Source organism: Theobroma cacao, chromosome 5 (assembly GCF_053813885.1).
Source record: "Theobroma cacao isolate CCN51 chromosome 5, ASM5381388v1, whole genome shotgun sequence".
NCBI classification, from domain to species: Eukaryota; Viridiplantae; Streptophyta; class Magnoliopsida; order Malvales; family Malvaceae; genus Theobroma; species Theobroma cacao.
The window spans coordinates 3,856,557-3,862,556 of record NC_142643.1 but is presented as its reverse complement, the minus strand read 5'-3'; positions in this window follow the sequence as shown (position 1 = coordinate 3,862,556).

The following is a 6,000-nucleotide window of genomic DNA, read 5'->3' as shown; positions in this document are numbered from 1 at the left end:
GATTTCCCTCTAACGAAACCATCCACATTAAATTTGAGTTCATTTGTTTTGGGCCTTATCCACTCAATTCTACATCTATTATCAATAGATCTACTTCTGCCACGACCCGTTTTTGGGGGCTCACGACTAGTGCATGGAGTTATATGGGTATGGCCCACTAGGCCGATGGAAGCCTTAAACCTCATACTAGGGCTTGACATCCAATGCATTTATACAATATCCATATATTACAATAGAATTCACGAACATATAAACATCGTCACCCCATTATGGAACATCTCAACATAATGGGTGGAACATTATGCGTTCAGTAATCAGACAACTACCTTCACATAGTTATGGAACTTCTCAACAGGGTGGGTGGTTTTTATTTCATTTCATATCATATCAATATTCATATTATATTTAGCATCTGTGGTTCAGCACACATCTGATGCCTTTATCGCCAATTGTCCTTCCACCATAGAAACGACATTTGTCCGCACCCATTTTCGATGCTCAACACAATATTCACAATGAAAAACAAATATATATATCAGCATTTATTTACATAACCAAGTATCATTCATAACATAAACAAAATAAGACCCAACTCGACACATTGCGAAGTGTAATGACATTAGAAGGCTGGAAAGGAAGGTTCCACTACACCTACCAAATATGAGTTGAGCTACCACTCCATAAGGTGCTTAACCAAGCAAGCTACTGATCTACAAAACAAAAACAAAGGAAAATAACTAGTGACTCACAAAGACTCCATGAGTGGATACGAGAAAAGAGACAAGCCAAAGGGAAAAGTTTTTGCAATAAACATACTTTGCAAAAACAATGTGAATTTCATAAGCATCATCATAAACTTTCCAAATGTCAATAATCTCAATTCAAACATTTTTCCATAAATGCATATGAAATTCGTGATACATCAATGGTTAGATTAGACAATGACAATTTCAAATACAAGTATTTACAAAAAGACAAGCAAAAGATTTCTCTTCATAAGCACTAATACCTTCACCATGGGTAGCAACATCTTACTTACTCGCAACTCAACTATCGAGCGTTACCTCCCATTTAGAGGTTTCAAGACACTAGTAAATTATCATACTCATTGATCCCATGTCCATATTTTCAAGGCAAAAACTATGACGGTCATCTCCAAATCGAATATAGGGTAATTATGCTCATGCCTCTTGAGTTGTCTAAATGCGTACACAATCACATTACCATGTTACATCAATACACATCCAAGTCCTACTTGTAATGTGTCATAATAAACTGTATAATCCCCTTTACCACTTGGTAAACTTAACAATGGAGCTGTGATAAGACAAGTCTTGAGCTTCTCAAAACTCTCCTCCCATGCATTTTGTCCAAATAAATTTGACACCTTTTTGTGTCAACTTAGTCATAGAAGCAACAATTCTAGAAAAATCCTTGACGAACCTACGATAATAGTTGGTTAATCTCAAGAAACTATGAATCTCTGTCAAAGATGTTGGCCTCAACCATTTCTCCATCGCATCTATCTTTGTAGGGTTTACTTGCACTATGTCTTTAGACACAATGTGCCTTAAGAAACTTACACAATCAAGCCAAAACTCACACTTGACGAACTTGACATATAACTGATGCTCCCTCAAAATTTGTAGCACAATTTTCAAGTGTTGCTTGTGCTCCTCTTGACTCCTTAAGTACACCCAAATATGATCTATAAACACCACCATAAATTTGTCCAAGTATGGCCTAAATACCCTATTCATCATATCCATAAAAGTTGTAGGGACATTAATCAATTCAAATGATGTAACCAAGAACTCATAATGACTATACCTCGTGCGAAAAGTAATCTTAGGTATGTCTCCATTTTTAATCCTTAACTGATGATAACCATATCGTAGGTCAATATCAAAGAAACACTTGGCACCTTGCAACTAATCAAACAAATTATCTATAAGTGGGAAAGGAGACTTGTTCTTGATGGTTACTTTATTCAACTGGCTATAGTTAATATAAAGTCTCATTGAATCATCCTTCTTCTTCACAAACAATACCGATATACCTCGTGATGAGACACCAAGGAGAATGAAACCCTTGTCTAGCAAATCCTTTAACTGGTCCTTGAGTTCCTTAAGCTTAGCTAGTGCCATCTGGTAAAGTGGTATAGATATCAGGTTGGTGTCCTACACCAAGTATATACAAAACTCTATTTCTTTTTTTGGAAGTAATCTAGGTAACTCCTTCGGAAACACATCAGATACTCTCCCACAATTGGCACATCTACCACATTACCCATTTCCACTTGGGTATCCAAGACTACTATCAAAAATCCTTATCAATCCCTACTTCATTAATCTACTAGTAGTCATAACTGAAATGACCCTACTTGATTTCATGCTACGATCTCCTTCAACATAGAATTGTGTCTCCTTAGGGTATTCAAACTCTACCCGTTTATGGTGACAATCCACACTAGCATAATTGGGAGATAGTCAATCCATCCCAAAAATCACATCAAAATCAAGCATGTCTAGTAGCACTAAATTTGCTTTAGTGTCTCTTCCTTTAACTTGGACCACACAAGCTCTATACCCTTATTCTACCATAAATACCTCTGTCAAAGGTGTGGTCACTACTAGACCTTGCTTCCTCTTGGAGCACTCTATGCCTAACTTAAATGTACAATACAAAGAAACAAATGAATGTGTAAAACTAGGATAATATAATACACATGCATCAATAGAACAGATGGGTAGGATAATTGTGATAATTACATTGAATGCTTACGTATCCTATAGAGTTACTGCATAAACTCTGGCTTATCTTCGACCAGTTGTTCCCTGAGATCCAAACCCTAATACTCTACCTTGAGGAACATTAACAACACCTCTGCTCCTAGGTCTTTCGACCTTTCTAATAGACTATGCAGTAATAAGAGTAGGTGTTAAGGCTGGTTGGGCAGATCTTTGTGACTGTCGACCCTTAAAACAGTTTCTCACAATGCGTTTAGACAAATCACATGTAAAACAAGAAAGTCTTTCCTTATGGCACTGTCTTTAGTGCCTTTTGTGACAAGCAGGGTACTGCGAAATAGACTGTCTATCATGACCTGAAGTCTGTTGTTTGTGAGGTCTTCCGTCCCTCATATCATGTCAAGCATCACCACCATTAGTACCACTCTTTTAATGGGATGTCTACAAGCTCTTCTGTCTCCTAGGGGAGAATGGCTTTCTACTACTTTTAGACTCTCTATAGCTCTCAGTGTTAACCCTCTTAAATATATCTCTAACTGCTCAAGTCTCAATAATCCTCATCTCTATCCTCTAAGCATAATCCATGACTAAGTAAGAATTAAAGTCTCAAGATGCCTTCCTTTTAAATAAAGACTCACTCAACCTATTTACAAACTTCTAAATCTTTATCTTCTCTTTGGAGATGAGATATGGTGCATATCAAGCCAACTGCATGAACTTAATATCATACTTTGATATTATCATCCTTGGAGTCTGCACCAATACCTCAAACTCTCAGACTTTAATATGTAGCATATTAAGAGGCAATAAGTGATTCAGAAATGCAATATTGAACTCATCCCAAGTAAGCGGAACAGCACTAGCCGATCTACTCTTACGTAAAAATCATATTTTTTTTTACCTCTTCCAAACTTAAAAAGAATTTCTACTTCAACAATAATAACCAATCAAGGTGATAATGAATTCTTTTTTGAAGGTTAAAACTAAATTTGATATTCAACACATGAAATCTTCATGTTCACTTAAGGATTTCTTAACTCATTCTCTCACATCAAGGTAGCATTTCACAACCTCTGTGCCTAAATTTCCAAGGTTCCACCCACCACCCAATCTTATCCATTATCTCATTCCCTCACATGCTTTCACCCACTATAAAAACCTCATTTTTATCAAAAATAAAATCTACCCTCCATCCCATGTTTTACCATTGAAAATTGTGTCATTCTAAGCCAACCAAATAGACCAGAGTGTGGCATGACAAATAATATTTCATCTCCTCCTAGATGTTTCCCACAAAAAGATTTATCCCAAAACTTCATTAGAATTTCAACGAAGCTTAGGCATACCCATTGTAACCCCATCATCTAAAGATATAACACCATATACTCCAAGAAAAATTACAATACAGTAAGACATTTAAACAATCTTCAGTCTTTTCATGGCACTAAGCACATAAGCATGTATTTTCAGCCAAGTCTATTCCCCTATGCCTCAAGAAATCTCTAGTATGTATGCTATTAAGAATTGCCATCCATAAAAAATAATTTACCTTAGGGGGGATGTCCATTTTTCAAAGAGATGAGAACCATACCTTGTTCTTTTCCCACTAAGTGGAGCCTCGAAGTGAGACACAAGTCATTTCACTGAGAAAACACCTTTCGGATCATGAAGCCACACCAATCTATCTTTTTTATTTTGCACAAGTGTCACCCTTTTAATTAACCTTAAGCTTATGGGAAAAAGTTTCTTTCTAAACAAAGAGAGTTCACCTATATGTTATATTCTACCCTTAATCATTCCAAGCCTCAGCCATCTTCATGTCCTTGTCATACACAAGGAATAGTCTAAGGTAATCCATATTTAAAGGAATATTTAACAACCACCTATCAAGCCAAAAGAAAACATCTATTCCATCACTAATAACCCACTTACAACTATTAAACCCCACAAGGTTTCCCATCCCATTGTTCCTTGGTAAGTTGATGATACTCCTCCAAACCGAAGATATTTTGTGTTCATTATCCATAGATGGTAACCATTTGAGTCTACTCTCTTTATATTTGATTACAAGAAGCTTCATATAAAGTGCATTCTTATGAAACTCTAACTTTTCATTAGAAGATATAATGGTAAATCCATGGTGAGCTTATAAATTTTTGTTTTGAAATAATATTTTAGACTTTGACTATTGAAAAATCTTATGTTTTGAGCTACTAATTTGTTTTGGCAAATAGTAGAGAGAAACTAGTAAAAAAAAAAGTGTTTTCAAGTGAATTTTCACATTCTAGAGTAGAGGCATGATACTTATGAATAAGGCATCGATACTAATTGCCCAAAAAGCTTTTAAATGGGATTTTGACATACAAGTATCGATATCTCATTCGAAGATATCAATACTTAAAACCCATAAATACTAGTATCAATACTTCTCTCAAAAATATCGATAATTGTCGTTGTTTATAAAAAAAATGGTAAAACAATATATTCACCTTAAAATTACCTTTTTAGGGCTTTTCTAAAACCCCTCAACTATTATTCCACCTCATTTTTCCTTTCCTAGAAACTCTTAACCTATCTCTCTTCTTTTCTCCCTTTAGAACCACCAACCTTGAAGATTCTAACTTGGTATTTAGTTTTGAAGCTAGGAAGGCTAAGCTTTCCACTCTTCAACTCTTTTAAACTCTAGTTTTCAATCTTTGATTTTCAATCTTTCAATTGAATCAAACTTTTCTCTAAGGGTTTGTTGCATAACTTGGTCTTCTCTCACTACAAGCTCACCAAGGTAAGACAAAGGTAGATTTAAGTGTTTAATATATTAGTTTATTATTGAACAGTAGATTAACTAGCTAAAAAGTTAAATTAAACAAGATTTAGTTAGGGTTTGTAATAACTTAACTTCAAATTTCGGGATTAATAGTTTAAGATGTGTTTACAATGGTATGATTATTGTTATAAGGTCTATTGAAGCTCTAATGAATTATTTGGCATGAAGAGTGGTGTTTTGATCACGTGTTAGTTAATCAATCAATCGAGATGGGTAGGTACGATGTTTTAAATATTTTCATATGTATAAAGTTGAGCATATTTATCAAGTTTGCGCCTTACATGATATCTTTGTTGAACCTTAAAAATATGAAAAGTTTAAAAATCATTTCCAATGTTTTCAAAAAAGGTTTCAATTTATTTATACTATATAAATATGAATACTATGTAGTAGTCTTGAATAAGGGTGGACAAGCCCTTTCAAATG